The sequence below is a fragment of the Oncorhynchus tshawytscha genome, linkage group LG28 (genome assembly GCF_018296145.1).
Source record: "Oncorhynchus tshawytscha isolate Ot180627B linkage group LG28, Otsh_v2.0, whole genome shotgun sequence".
Lineage (NCBI taxonomy): Eukaryota > Metazoa > Chordata > Actinopteri > Salmoniformes > Salmonidae > Oncorhynchus > Oncorhynchus tshawytscha.
In genome coordinates, this window is record NC_056456.1 from 12,003,866 (window position 1) to 12,019,609 (window position 15,744).

Sequence of the window (15,744 nt, forward strand, 5' to 3'; positions counted from 1 at the left end):
AATTCTACACATTTTGTAATGACTTATGCCATGTTAATGATATGTTGTTGATCCATCCTGTTTTCTCCTATCACAGCCATTAAACTCTGTAACTGTTTTACAGTCACTATTGTCCTCATGGTGAAATCCCTGAGTGGTTACTGTCTTTTTTTGCACTTTGTACAAAATAATAAAATGAAGTACTACAGGATATTTCTTAACGTAGGTCTTTATTAGCTAGCTATAACTTGCATGTTCACGTATCTCCAACCATGATCAACTGCCATGACCTAACCATCTGGGTGGTCTTAACCAATCATAGCACAGTATGATACGGCAGTAAAATGCATCCAATTATAATTCAGTATGTTTACACATGAAAATTACATCCCCTTTTAAAACAAATAAAATGTTTACATATTGTAAGCGTTTCTTTTGAAAACATGCTCTGCAGTTTGAACTCAAGGTAAGTAACCATTTACATTGCATACTACACCAACTGAATCAACATAGACTCTGAACAATGATCCAACATACTGTTACTTTTCGAACAAGGGATTCTCAGCAACTCAGCTTTCACAGTAGAAATAGCATCTTAACATTTCAAACAAATACAATACCAAAGTATTTCAAGGAACTTTCAATAAGTTTACAGTCTGGAACTCTTTTAGGGCAGCGATCTGCCTACACCCATTGACATTTCACAGGTCTAGGACAGCTCTGGGCTTGACCTCTCTTCCTGACCTTGTGCTATATGATGCTGTGCATGCTTCTGTGTCAGTCAACAGCTCTTGTGGTGTTGTAGGTAAGTATGGTGTATGTTGTGCTGTGTGTGTGTTTTGTCCATCACGCTCTCTTCCAGGGGAACAGTTCATCTCATCAGTGTGTTGTTCTTTTGTGTTCAGTAGGTGACGACAATTGTGGCGGTACACCGCTCCTTCTGCAGTGTGGACGTGATATGAACGTTCAGTGTCAGCTGGCTGGATGACGACTGCTGGCTTCCAGAGGCCATGCTCCTGGATTCTAACTGACTCTCCGTCGATCAGTGGTGGCAGTGGTCTAGCTGACCTGTCGTAGTATCGCCTTTGTTGTTGTTGTCTCTGTGCACGTTTTTCATACATTTCCTTGTAGCTGACGACCTCAGGTTGCAGATGCTGGTTGATGCTGGGAAGGACTGAGCGAAGTCTACGGCTCATCAACAGCTGGGCTGGTGATTTGAAGTTGTCAACTGGAGTGTTGCGGTATTCAAGGAGACTGAGGTAGGGGTCTCTCTTGTCTGCTTTTGCTTTGTCCATGAATGATTTATCAATCTGCACAGATTTTTCCATTACTTCCATTACTTTGAGGGTAATGTGGGCTTGTGGTGACATGTGTAAACTTCCATGCTTTTGTGAAGGATTCAAACTCATTTGATTTGTAACAGGGCCCATTGTCAGATATTAAAGTCTCTACAATGCCATGCCTGGCAAAGGCTGCTTTCAGCTTGTGCATCACAGCTGCAGATGTGGTGCTGTGAAGCTTGTCGAGTTCGAAGTATCTGCTGTAGTAGTCCACTGTTACGATGTAGTCAAATCAAATCAAATCAAATTTTATTTGTCACATACACATGGTTAGCAGATGTTAATGCGAGTGTAGCGAAATGCTTGTGCTTCTAGTTCCGACAATGCAGTAATAACGAACAAGTAATCTAACTAACAATTCCAAAAAAACTACTGTCTTATAACACAGTGTAAGGGGATAAAGAATATGTACATAAGGATATATGAATGAGTGATGGTACAGAGCAGCATAGGCAAGATACAGTAGATGATATCGAGTACAGTATATACATATGAGATGAGATGAGTATGTAAACAAAGTGGCATAGTTAAAGTGGCTAGTGATACATGTATTACATAAGGATGCAGTCGATGATATAGAGTACAGTATCAACGTATGCATATGAGATGAATAATGTAGGGTAAGTAACATTATATAAGGTAGCATTGTTTAAAGTGGCTAGTGATATATATACATCATTTCCCATCAATTCCCATGATTAAAGTGGCTGGAGTAGAGTCAGTGTCATTGACAGTGTGTTGGCAGTAGCCACTCAATGTTAGTGGTGGCTGTTTAACAGTCTGATGGCCTTGAGATAGAAGCTGTTTTTCAGTCTCTCGGTCCCAGCTTTGATGCACCTGTACTGACCTCGCCTTCTGGATGACAGCGGGGTGAACAGGCAGTGGCTCGGGTGGTTGATGTCCTTGATGATCTTTATGGCCTTCCTGTAGCATCGGGTGGTGTAGGTGTCCTGGAGGGCAGGTAGTTTGCCCCCGGTGATGCGTTGTGCAGACCTCACTACCCTCTGGAGAGCCTTACGGTTGAGGTGCAGTTGCCATACCAGGCGGTGATACAGCCCGCCAGGATGCTCTCGATTGTGCATCTGTAGAAGTTTGTGAGTGCTTTTGGTGACAAGCCGAATTTCTTCAGCCTCCTGAGGTTGAAGAGGCGCTGCTGCGCCTTCCTCACGATGCTGTCTGTGTGAGTGGACCAATTCAGTTCGTCTGTGATGTGTATGCCGAGGAACTTAAAACTTGCTACCCTCTCCACTACTGTTCCATCGATGTGGATGGGGGGGGTGTTCCCTCTGCTGTTTCCTGAAGTCCACAATCATCTCCTTAGTTTTGTTGACGTTGAGTGTGAGGTTATTTTCCTGACACCACACTCCGAGGGCCCTCACCTCCTCCCTGTAGGCCGTCTCGTCGTTGTTGGTAATCAAGCCTACCACTGTTGTGTCGTCCGCAAACTTGATGATTGAGTTGGAGGCGTGCATGGCCACGCAGTAGTGGGTGAACAGGGAGTACAGTAGAGGGCTCAGAACGCACCCTTATGGGGCCCCAGTGTTGAGGATCAGCGGGGAGGAGATGTTGTTGCCTACCCTCACCACCTGGGGGCGGCCCGTCAGGAAGTCCAGTACCCAGTTGCACAGGGCGGGGTCGAGACCCAGGGTCTCGAGCTTGATGACGAGCTTGGAGGGTACTATGGTGTTGAATGCCGAGCTGTAGTCGATGAACAGCATTCTCACATAGGTATTCCTCTTGTCCAGATGGGTTAGGGCAGTGTGCAGTGTGGTTGAGATTGCATCGTCTGTGGACCTATTTGGGCGGTAAGCAAATTGGAGTGGGTCAAGGGTGTCAGGTAGGGTGGAGGTGATGTGGTCCTTGACTAGTCTCTCAAAGCACTTCATGATGACGGATGTGAGTGCTACGGGGCGGTAGTCGTTTAGCTCAGTTACCTTAGCTTTCTTGGGAACAGGAACAATGGTGGCCCTCTTGAAGCATGTGGGAACAGCAGACTGGTATAGGGATTGATTGAATATGTCCGTAAACACACCGGCCAGCTGGTCTGCGCATGCTCTGAGGGCGCGGCTGGGGATGCCATCTGGGCCTGCAGCCTTGCGAGGGTTAACACGTTTAAATGTCTTACTCACTTCGGCTGCAGTGAAGGAGAGACCGCATGTTTCCGTTGCAGGCCGTGTCAGTGGCACTGTATTGTCCTCAAAGCGGGCAAAAAAGTTATTTAGTCTGCCTGGGAGCAAGACATCCTGGTCCGTGACTGGGCTGGGTTTCTTCCTGTAGTCCGTGATTGACTGTAGACCCTGCCACATGCCTCTTGTGTCTGAGCCGTTGAATTGAGATTCTACTTTGTCTCTGTACTGGCGCTTAGCTTGTTTGATAGCCTTGCGGAGGGAATAGCTGCACTGTTTGTATTCAGTCATGTTACCAGACACCTTGCCCTGATTAAAAGCAGTGGTTTGTGCCTTCAGTTGCACACGAATGCTGCCATCAATCCACGGTTTCTGGTTAGGGAATGTTTTAATCGTTGCTATGGGAACGACATCTTCAACGCACGTTCTAATGAACTCGCACACCGTATCAGCGTATTCGTCAATGTTGTTGTCTGACGCAATACGAAACATCTCCCAGTCCACGTGATGGAAGCAGTCTTGGAGTGTGGAGTCAGCTTGGTCGGACCAGCGTTGGACAGACCTCAGCGTGGGAGCTTCTTGTTTTAGCTTCTGTCTGTAGGCAGGGATCAACAAAATGGAGTCGTGGTCAGCTTTTCCGAAAGGGGGGCGGGGCAGGGCCTTATATGCGTCGCGGAAGTTAGAATAACAATGATCCAGGGTCTTTCCACCCCTGGTTGCGCAATCGATATGCTGATAAAATTTAGGGAGTCTTGTTTTCAGATTAGCCTTGTTAAAATCCCCAGCTACAATGAATGCAGCCTCCGGATAAATCGTTTCCAGTTTGCAGAGAGTTAAATAAAGTTCGTTCAGAGCCATCAATGTGTCTGCTTGGGGGATATATACGGCTGTGATTATAATCGAAGAGAATTCTCTTGGTAGATAATGCGGTCTACATTTGATTGTGAGGAATTCTACATCAGGTGAACAGAAGGATTTGAGTTCCTGTATGTTTCTTTCATCACACCATGTCACGTTGGCCATAAGGCATACGCCCCCGCCCGTCTTCTTACCAGAAAGATGTTTGTTTCTGTCGGCGCGATGCGTGGAGAAACCCGCTGGCTGCACCGCTTCGGATTGCGTCTCTTCGGATTGCGTCCTCTTTGTTCCAGATGAACAGATCGGTTGCCATGATCTGCCAGGGTGGGTCTGGGATACAGTGAGGTAACATTAGCTCTTTGGTGTTTGAGGGGTGTCGTTCAAGTCATATGGCTCATTTACCAACAATGTCCTCTATTTGTTTGCACATTCCGGGCCAAAACAAAATGTCCCGTGCTCTCTGTTTGCACTTTTCCATGCCCATGTGCTAGCTCGTGAGATCTGGCTACGTCGATAGCTTTGTCCAGCGTTAGCTCAGACCCAACATTCAAAAGGTTCTCTCTCACTCGCGGTGAGTGTATTCCAAATACAATACGGTCTCTGACCATCTCATCCTTGTTTGCATAATCACAGTCTTTCACAAGCCGACGCAGTTCTGTCACAAACTGTTCAAAAGGCCCGCTAGCTCCCTGTACTTTCTTATGGAATTTGTACCTAGCGAATATCGTATTGGTCTTCGGCACAAAATATGCTTCAAAACGATCGTAGTATGTTTTCAGTACCTTTGATTCAGCCACTGTTAAGGGTTGCGTCAATCGAATCTGGTATCAGGATAAATATGACATTGAGTCACCGATTGTATACTATGTATTTTTTATTAGCTAAGCAATAAGTGGTAAATGCAATTTTCGTATATACGGGTTCGCTGTAACACCACACAGAGTAGAACAGAGAACTGACTTGTTCCTGGCAAAGATATTATAATATACTCTGACAGAAGTAGTTCCTGCTTCCGAGCTGGCCTGTCACAGAGTAGAGACTGGGCGTGGTTTAAACTCACCCAGCCTATCGTTGATTGTTGGCACACGAGCTGGTCCCAGCCCCTTAGGCGCTTCAGCGGTCAGTCGTTGTAGTTGTGTAGAATACCTATGCGCTCATGCACTCGATACAGTTATCACACACCTGGCTCCTGTTATCTAACAAAAGACCGTTTGTTCCCTACCCTACGTTCTGTATGTGCCCCCAACAATTCATGATAGCTGCCTACACCCAAGGCCAGCCACAGCCTTTCCGCTAGTCACACCATATGTTGCAAAATGTTGCTTTTAACATACACAGACACCCTCATGATAGGCCAAGCATAGTTTCGATCCTCACACCACGGTAAGTGTCCATGTATTGTATATATCTCTCCTTTTTTCACCGATCCTGAGGAGCAGGTAGCTGCACTTTACCTCTTCTCCTCTGTCCTTCAGAGGACCCCATGAACATTAGCTTCACATGCTGTTTGTACTTACGCCATGCATCGGGTAAGTTTGTAGACTATCAGTCCATTCGAGGTGAAGGAACTCCAGAAAAATTCATATTTTAAGACCTTTTACTCTGACACCATGTCTTGTTTTGCACGCTTTGTACAAAATAATAAAATGCAGTACTATAGGATATTTCTTAACGTAGGTCTTTATTAGCTAGCTATAACTTGTATGTTCAGTATCTCCAACCATGATCAACTGCCATGACCTAACCATCTGGGTGGTCTTAACCAATCATAGCACAGTATGATATGGCGGTAAAATGCATCCAATTATAATTCAATATGTTTACACATATGAATATTACAGTTACCTTCCTCTCCGGCAACTGAGTTAGGAAGGATGCCTGTATCTTTATAGTGACTGAGTGTTTTGATACAACATTCAAGTGTAATTATTAACTTCACCATACTCAAAGGGGTATTCAATGTCTGCTTTTACATTTTTTTATCTACCAATAGGTAGAGGCATTGGAAAATCTCCCTGGTCTTTGTGGTTGAATCTGCGTTTGAAATTCACTGCTCGACTAAGGGACTTTACACATAATTGCATGTCTGGGGTAGAGAGATGAGATAGTCATTCAAAAATTAAACACTATTATTGCACAGAGTGAGTCCATGCAACTTATTACGGTTCTTGTTAAGTATACTTTTACTCATTAACTTATTTAAGCTTGCCATAACAAAGGGTTGAATACTTATTGACTCAAGACATTTCAGCTTTTTAGTTTTAATGAATTTGTTAAAAAAATCTAATTTAAAAAAATCCATTTTGACATCATGGGGTATTGTGTGTAGGCCATTGACAAAAACGCTAAATTTAATCCATTTTAAATTCAGGCTGTAAGACAACAAAACGAGGAAAGAAACAAGGAGTGTGAATACTTTCTGAAGGCAATGTAACAAGAGACAAATTCACAACCAAATTTTGAAATTGCACCTGGTGTATTCTAGTTTTTTATAAATATTTTTTTATTACCCCATCCACTAATCCCCCTCTTCGGAGGACACATTTTTTTGTTTGATTTGTTTTTACAGCTTTTCAGCTACATATACAAACTTTTTAATACAAATTTCACACACATGGTACTTTTATATAAAGCAAACACATAACAACAATACAATACCGAACATAAAGTATTTAATCCCACCCCTCAGTCACTCTAACTAAGCCCATCCCACCTATCACCATAGACCACCCTCGTTTGGTTTCCATGTGCCATATATTTTTCAAATGTGCTGTGATGTTTTACATACATTTTGAACTTTTCTAATTGCATAGTATCCACAGATTGTGAGGTAAAGATTAAAACCTTTCCAATGCGCATTATTATATTTTTGATTGATTGACTTTTGCTTGATTTGAAGTCAATGGCGTGATTTTTTTTAACCATTTCTGAACCTGTGACCAGAAACAAGCTGCATAGGAGCAACACCAGAATAAATGATCAGTTGGAGTCATTAAAACTCATTTTTCAACCACTCCACAAATTTCTTGTAAACAAACTATAGTTTTGGCAAGTCGGTTACGACATCTACTTTGTGCATGACACAAGTCATTTTCCTAGATTTGTGTACAGACATATTGTTTCACTTATAATTCACTGTATCACAATTCCAGTGGGTCAGAAGTTTACATACACTAAGTTGACTGTGACTTTAAACAGCTTGGATAATTCCAAAAAATGATGTCATGGCTTTAGAAGCTTCTGATAGGCTAATTGACATCATTTGAGTCAATTGGAGGTGGACCTGTGGATGTATTTCAAGGCCTACCTTCAAACTGAGTGCTTCTTTGCTTGACATCATGGGAAAATCAAAAGAAATTAGCCAAGACCTCAGAAAACATTTGTAGACCTCCACAAGTCTGGTTCATCCTTGGGAGCAATTTCCAAACGCCTGAAGGTACCACGTTCATCTGTACAAACAATAGTACGCAAGTATAAACACATGGGACCACACAGTCGTCATACCGCTCAGGAAGGAGTTCTGTATGAACGTATTTTGGTGCGAAAAGTGCAAATAAATCCCAGAACAAAAGCAAAGGACATTGTGAAGATGCTGGAGGAAACAGGTACAAAAGTATCTACAGCCACAGTATAAAATGTTATTTGTCACATGCGCTGAATACAACAGGTATTCCCTTAGAGTGAAATGCTTACATGCAAGCCCTTAACCAATGACACAGTTTTAAGAAAATACCCCAAAAATAAAAATTAAGAGAACAGTAAGAGATAAGAAAAATAAATTATTAAAGAGCAGCAGTGAATAACAATAGCGGGGCTATATACAGGGGGTACCGGAACAGAGTCAATGTGCAGGGGCACCGGTCAAATCAAATCAAATTTTATTTGTCACATACACATGGTTAGCAGATGTTAATGCGAGTGTAGCGAAATGCTTGTGCTTCTAGTTCCGACAATGCAGTAATAACCAACAAGTAATCTAACTAACAACTAACTAACAATTCCAAAACTACTGTCTTATACACAGTGTAAGGGGATAAAGAATATGTACATAAGGATATATGAATGAGTGATGGTACAGAGCAGCATAGGCAAGATACAGTAGATGATATCGAGTACAGTATATACATATGAGATGAGATGAGTATGTAAACAAAGTGGCATAGTTAAAGTGGCTAGTGATACATGTATTACATAAGGATGCAGTCGATGATATAGAGTACAGTATATACGTATGCATATGAGATGAATAATGTAGGGTAAGTAACATTATATAAGGTAGCATTGTTTAAAGTGGCTAGTGATATATTTCGAGGTAATGTCGAGGTAATTGAGATAATTATGTACATGCAGGTAGGGTTGTTAAAGTGGATAATAACATAGATAATAACAGCGAGTAGTAGCAGCATGGCGGGGTGAAAATAGTCGGGGTAGCCATTTGATTAGCTGTTCAGGAGTCTCATGGCTTGGGGGTAGAAGCTGTTTAGAAGCCTCTTGGACCTAGACTTGGCACTCCGGTACCGCTTGCCGTGCGGTAGTAGAGAGAACAGTCTATGACCAGGGTGGCTGGAGTCTTTGACGATTTTTAGGGCCTTCCTCTGACACCGCCTGGTATAGAGGTCCTGGATGGCAAGAAGCTTGGCCCCGGTGATATACTGGGCCGTACGCACTACCCTCTGTAGTGCCTTGCGGTTGGAGGCCGAACAGTTGCCATACCAGGCAGTGATGCAACCCGTCAGGAAGCTCTCGATGGTGCATCCTTTTGAGGATCTGAGGACCCATGCCAAATCTTTTCAGTCTCCTGAGGGGGAATAGGTTTTGTCGTGCCCTCTTCACGACTGTATTGGTGTGCTTGGACCATGTTAGTTTGTTGTTGATGTGGACACCAAGGAACTTGAAGCTCTCAACCTACTCCACTACAGCCCCGTCGATGAGAATGGGGCGTGCTCAGTCCTCTTTTTCCTGTAGTCCACAATCATCTCCTTTGTCTTGATCACGTTGAGGGAGAGGTTGTTGTACTTGCACCACATGGTCAGGTCGCTGACCTCCTCCCTATAGGCTGTCTCATCGTTGTCAGTCATCAGACACTGTTGTGTCATCAGCAAACTTAATGATGGTGTTGGAGTTGTGCCTGGCCGTGCAGTCATGAGTGAACAGGGACTACAGGAGGGGATTGAGCACGCACCCCTGAGGGGCCCCCGTGTTGAGTATCAGCATGGCAGATGTGTTGTTACCTATCCTTACCACCTGGGGGCCGCCCGTCAGAAAATGTAGGATCCAGTTGCAGAGGGAGCTGTTAGCTTAGCTTAGTGATGATGAGTTTTGAACGCTAAGCTGTAGTCAATGAACACCATTCTCACATAGATGTTCCTTTTGTCCAGGTGGGAAAGGGCAGTGTGGAGTGCAATAGAGATTGCATCCTCTGTGGATATTTCTGGGATAATGGTGTTGATGTGAGCCATGACCAGCCTTTTAAAGCATTTCATGGCTACAGATGTGAGTGCTACGGGTCGGTAGTCATTTAGGCAGATTACCTTAGTGTTCTTGGGCACAGGGACTATGGTGGTCTGCTTGAAACGTATTGGTATTACAAACTCAGACAGGGAGAGGTTGAAAATGTCAGTGAAGACACTTGCCAGTTGGTCAGCGCACGCTCAAAGTACACGTCCTGGTAATCTGTCTGGCCCAGCGGCCTTGTGAATGTTGACCTGTTTAAATGTCTTACTCACATCGGCTGTGGAGAGCGTGATCACACAGTCGTCCGGAACAGTTGATGTCTCATGCATGTTTCAGTGTTACTTTCCTCGAAGTGAGCATAGAAGTGATTTAGTTAATCTGGTTGGCTCATGTCACTGGGCAGCTCTCAGCTGTGCTTGCCTTTGTAGTCTGTAATAGTTTGCAAGCCCTGCCACATCTGACGAGCGTCAGAGCCAGTGTAGTAATATTCGATCTTAGTCCTGTATTAACGCTATGTCTATTTGATGGTTCGTCAGAGGGCACAGCGGGATTTCTTATAGGCTTCCGGGTTAGAGTGCCGCTCCTTGAAAGCGGCAGCTCTACCCTTTAGCGCAGTGAAAATGTTGCCTGTAATCCACGGCTTCTGGTTGGGGTATGTACGTACAGTCACTGTGGGGACGACGTCCTCGATGCACTTATTGATCCTTGCATATTATTATAAACCCTGTACCCTGGCCAGTATTCCTATTAATCATATATTACTGCTAGTAGGAAGACAAATAAGCTATAATGAACAACTGTGTTTGTGTGTGGCATCACTGGACGGGCCTGAGGCTGCAGGGGAAACTCCCTGCTCTGGACCTATTGTCAAGAAAATTCTCACCTTTTCCAGTAATGCAAGACCTCAAGTTCAAACAACAACAATATAACAAACCATGATCCATTCTGTATCTTACACACTGTCAGATGTAATGGAGTGTGTTAAATGGTTGTTGTTCATACAAGGACATGTACAGTGCCTTGCGAAAGTATTCGGCCCCCTTGAACTTTGCGACCTTATGCCACATTTCAGGCTTCAAACATAAAGATATAAAACTGTATTTTTTGTGAAGAATCAACAACAAGTGGGTCACAATCATGAAGTGGAACGACATTTATTGGATATTTCAAACTTTTTTAACAAATCAAAAACAGAAAAATTGGGCGTGCAAAATTTTTCAGCCCCCTTAAGTTAATACTTTGCAGCGCCACCTTTTGCTGCGATTACAGCTGTAAGTCGCTTGGGGTATGTCTCTATCAGTTTTGTACATCGAGAGACTGAAATTTTTTCCCATTCCTCCTTGCAAAACAGCTCGAGCTCAGTGAGGTTGGATGGAGAGCATTTGTGAACAGCAGTTTTCAGTTCTTTCCACAGATTCTCGATTGGATTCAGGTCTGGACTTTGACTTGGCCATTCTAACACCTGGATATGTTTATTTTTGAACCATTCCATTGTAGATTTTGCTTTATGTTTTGGATCATTGTCTTGTTGGAAGACAAATCTCTGTCCCAGTCTCAGGTCTTTTGCAGACTCCATCAGGTTTTCTTCCAGAATGGTCCTGTATTTGGCTCCATCCATCTTCCCATCAATTTTAACCATCTTCCCTGTCCCTGCTGAAGAAAAGCAGGCCCAAACCATGATGCTGCCACCACCATGTTTGACAGTGGGTATGGTGTGTTCAGGGTGATGAGCTGTGTTGCTTTTACGCAAAACATAACGTTTTGCATTGTTGCCAAAAAGTTAAATTTTGGTTTCATCTAACCAGAGCACCTTCTTCCACATGTTTGGTGTGTCTCCCAGGTGGCTTGTGGCAAACTTTAAACAACACTTTTTATGGATATCTTTAAGAAATTGCTTTCTTCTTGTCACTCTTCCATAAAGGCCAGATTTGTGCAATATACGACTGATTGTTGTCCTATGGACAGAGTCTCCCACCTCAGCTGTAGATCTCTGCAGTTCATCCAGAGTGATCATGGGCCTCTTGGCTGCATCTCTGATCAGTCTTCTCCTTGTATGAGCTGAAAGTTTAGAGGGAAGGCCAGGTCTTGGTAGATTTGCAGTGGTCTGATACTCCTTCCATTTCAATATTATCGCTTGCACAGTGCTCCTTGGGATGTTTAAAGCTTGGGAAATCTTTTTGTATCCAAATCCGGCTTTAAACTTCTTCACAACAGTATCTCGGACCTGCCTGGTGTGTTCCTTGTTCTTCATGATGCTCTCTGCGCTTTTAACGGACCTCTGAGACTATCACAGACAGTGCAGGTGCATTTATACGGAGACTTGATTACACACAGGTGGATTGTATTTATCATCATTAGTCATTTAGGTCAACATTGGATCATTCAGAGATCCTCACTGAACTTCTGGAGAGAGTTTGCTGCACTGAAAGTAAAGGGGCTGAATAATTTTGCACGCCCAATTTTTCAGTTTTTGATTTGTTAAAAAAGTTTGAAATATCCAATAAATGTCGTTCCACTTCATGATTGTGTCCCACTTGTTGTTGATTCTTCACAAAAAAATACAGTTTTATATCTTTATGTTTGAAGCCTGAAATGTGGCAAAAGGTCGCAAAGTTCAAGGGGGCCGAATACTTTCGCAAGGCACTGTATATAGCTAGACATGACCGGCCTCAATGACCAGATGGACATTACGGTGAGAAATGTAGCCTCACCAACAGCAAACAAAGCTCCATAAACATTATTGTGTAGTGGGCTGCTCATTTCACTGTTAAATGGATCAGGCCTTTGCTGACAAGCAACTGAAATACCATAACCTCGTATCACGCTCCGACAGCTTTGGATATAAGTGCAAGTTGATGGTACTGATATTTTGCCGTCTCGCCCACGTACTGTACATAGGCTTACGCAGGCACTTCATGTTTTTGATAAACTGACCACGAAGACCACACATATGGAAACATGTAGTAACCAAAAAAAATGTTAAACAAATGACAGCTTTGCACACTCTTGGCATTCTCTCAAACAGCTTCAACTGGAATGCTTTTCCAACAGTCTTTTAGGAGTTCCCACATATGCTGAGCACTTGTTGGCTGCTTTTCCTTCACTCTGCGGTTCAACTCATCCCAAACCATCTCAATTGGGTTGAGGTCGGGTGATTGTGGAGGCCAAGTCATCTGATGCAGTTTAAAATAAAACTAACCAGTTATCAAGCTAACATATCATATAAAGGATTGGGAAGTTAGCACAACATGCTAGCGGACTTTCAGAAGAGACAAGCACATTCATAAACATTATACTAGTTGTAAACTGTGATGGAATGTATAAAATCATATCTAAAATCTGGAAATAAAATAGTACACTTACAGAGTGATGGAGCATCCAGCGTCAATGTTTTTCAATCTTAAGCTTGCTAGAAGAAATCAATCAGTGGGCTTTTACATTTTTATATACTGTATGTATTAAAAACATTTGTTTTTCTAAACATGAAGGCTTAACAAAAAGCTTAATTGCTTGTTGAAAATAGAAAATCACCCATATACAGAGCATTCGGAAAGTATTCAGACCCTTAGATTTTTTCCCACATTTTGTTACGTTACAGCCTTATTCTATAATGGATTAAATAAAAATGTGTCCTCATCAATCTACATACAATACCTCATAATGACAAAGCGAAAACAGGTTTTGAGAATTTGATATTCACTATTCCGACACACGCCTCAAAATTGAGCTCAGGTGCATCCTGTTTCCACTGATCATCCTTGAGATGTTTCTATAACTTGATTGGAGTCCACCTGTGGTAAATTCAATTGATTGGACATGATTTGGAAAGGCACACACCTGTCTATATAAGGTCCCACAGTTGACAGTGCATGTCAGTGCAAAAACTAAGCCATGAGGTCGAAGGAATTGTCCGTAGAGCTCCGAGACAGGATTGTGTTGAAGCACAGATCTGGGGAAGGGTACCAAAAAAGTTCTGCAGCATTGAAGGTCCCCAAGAATACAGTGACCTCCATCACTCTTAAATGGAAGAAGTTTGGAACCACTCTTCCTAGAGCTCTTAAATGGAAGACTCTTCCTAGAGCTGGCCGCCCAGCCAAACTGAGCAAACGGGGGATAAGGGCCTTGGTCAGGGAGGTGACCAAGAACCTGATGGTCACTCTGACAGTGCTCCAGAGTTCTTCTGTAGAGATGGGAGAACCTTTCAGAAGGACATCTCTGTAGGACTCCATCAATCAGGCCTTTATGGTAGAGTGGACAGATGGAAGCCACTCCGCAGTAAAAGGCACATGGCAACCTGCTTGGAGCTAGCCAATAGGCACCTAAATGACTCTCAGACCATGAGAAATAAGATTATCTGGTCTGATGAAATCAAGATTGAACTCTTTGGCCTGAATGCCAAGCATCATGTCTGGAGGAAGCCTGGCACCATCCCTACGGTGAAGCATGGTAGTGGCAGCATCATTCTGTGGGGTTGTTTTTCAGCGGCAGGGACTGGGAGACTAGTCAGGATCGATGGAAAGCTGAACGGAGCAAAGTACACAGAGATCCTTGATGAAAACCATCTCCAGAGTTCTCAGGACCTCAGACTGGGGCGAAGGTTCACCTTCCAACAGGACAATGACTCTAAGCACACATCTAAGACAATGCAGGAGTGGCTTTGGGATAAGTCTCTGAATGTCCTTGAGTGGCCCAGACAGAGCCAGGACTTGAACCCTATCGAACATCTCTGGAGAGACCTGAAAATAGCTGTGTAGCGACGCTCCCCATCCAACCTGACAGAGCTTGAGAGGATCTGCAGAAAACAATGGGAGAAACTCCCCAAATTTGTATTTTTTATTTTATTTTACCTTTATTTAACCAGGTAGGCAAGTTGAGAACAAGTTCTCATTTACAATTGCGACCTGGCCAAGATAAAGCAAAGTAGTTCGACAGATACAACGACACAGAGTTACACATGGAGTAAAACAAACATACAGTCAATAATACAGTATAAACAAGTCTATATACAACGTGAGCAAATGAGGTGAGAAGGGAGGTAAAGGCAAAAAAGGCCATGGTGGCAAAGTAAATACAATATAGCAAATAAAACACTGGAATGGTAGTTTTGCAATGGAAGAATGTGCAAAGTAGAAATAAAAATAATGGGGTGCAAAGGAGCAAAATAAATAAATAAATTAAAATTAAATACAGTTGGGAAAGAGGTAGTTGTTTGGGCTAAATTATAGGTGGGCTATGTACAGGTGCAGTAATCTGTGAGCTGCTCTGACAGTTGGTGCTTAAAGCTCGTGAGGGAGATAAGTGTTAAATTCCTCTATTCATAAGTGTTAAAATAAATCAAATCAAATTGTATTGGTCACATGCACATGTTTAGCAGATGTTATTGATAGTGTAGCGAAATGCTTGTGTTTCTAGCTCCAACAGTGCAGTAATATATAACAAGTATTATTGAACAATTTCACAATAAGCTCTAATTTGGTCTCATCTGTCCACAGGACATTCTCCCAGAAGGATTTTGGCATGTTCAGATGTGTTTTGGCAAATTGCAGTCAAGAAAGCCTCTTATGTCTGTCTCTCAGCATTGAGGTCCTCCTGGGTCTCCTACCATATAACCCCCTTTCATTGAGTTGGCAACGGATGGTGCAAGTTGAAACTGTTGTACCTTGCTTCTGAAGGTCAGCTTGAATCTGTGTGGCAGTTGGCCCGAGGTGCATTCTCTAACATTCAAACAATCCCTCGCTGCAATCTTCCATCAAGTTTTCTCTTGGGGCCACGTCCAGTGAAGTTGGCTACAGTGGCATGGGCCTTAAACTTCTTGATACCATTACGTACGGTGGAAACAGGAACGTCAAGGTCTCTGGAGGTGGACTTGTAGCCTAGAGATTGTCCATGCTTGGCTACAATCTTGTGTCTGACCTCCTCAGATAATTCTCTGATTTTCTTTATTTTGTCCATGCTCATTGCGGTACACACAGTGACACAAACCAGGA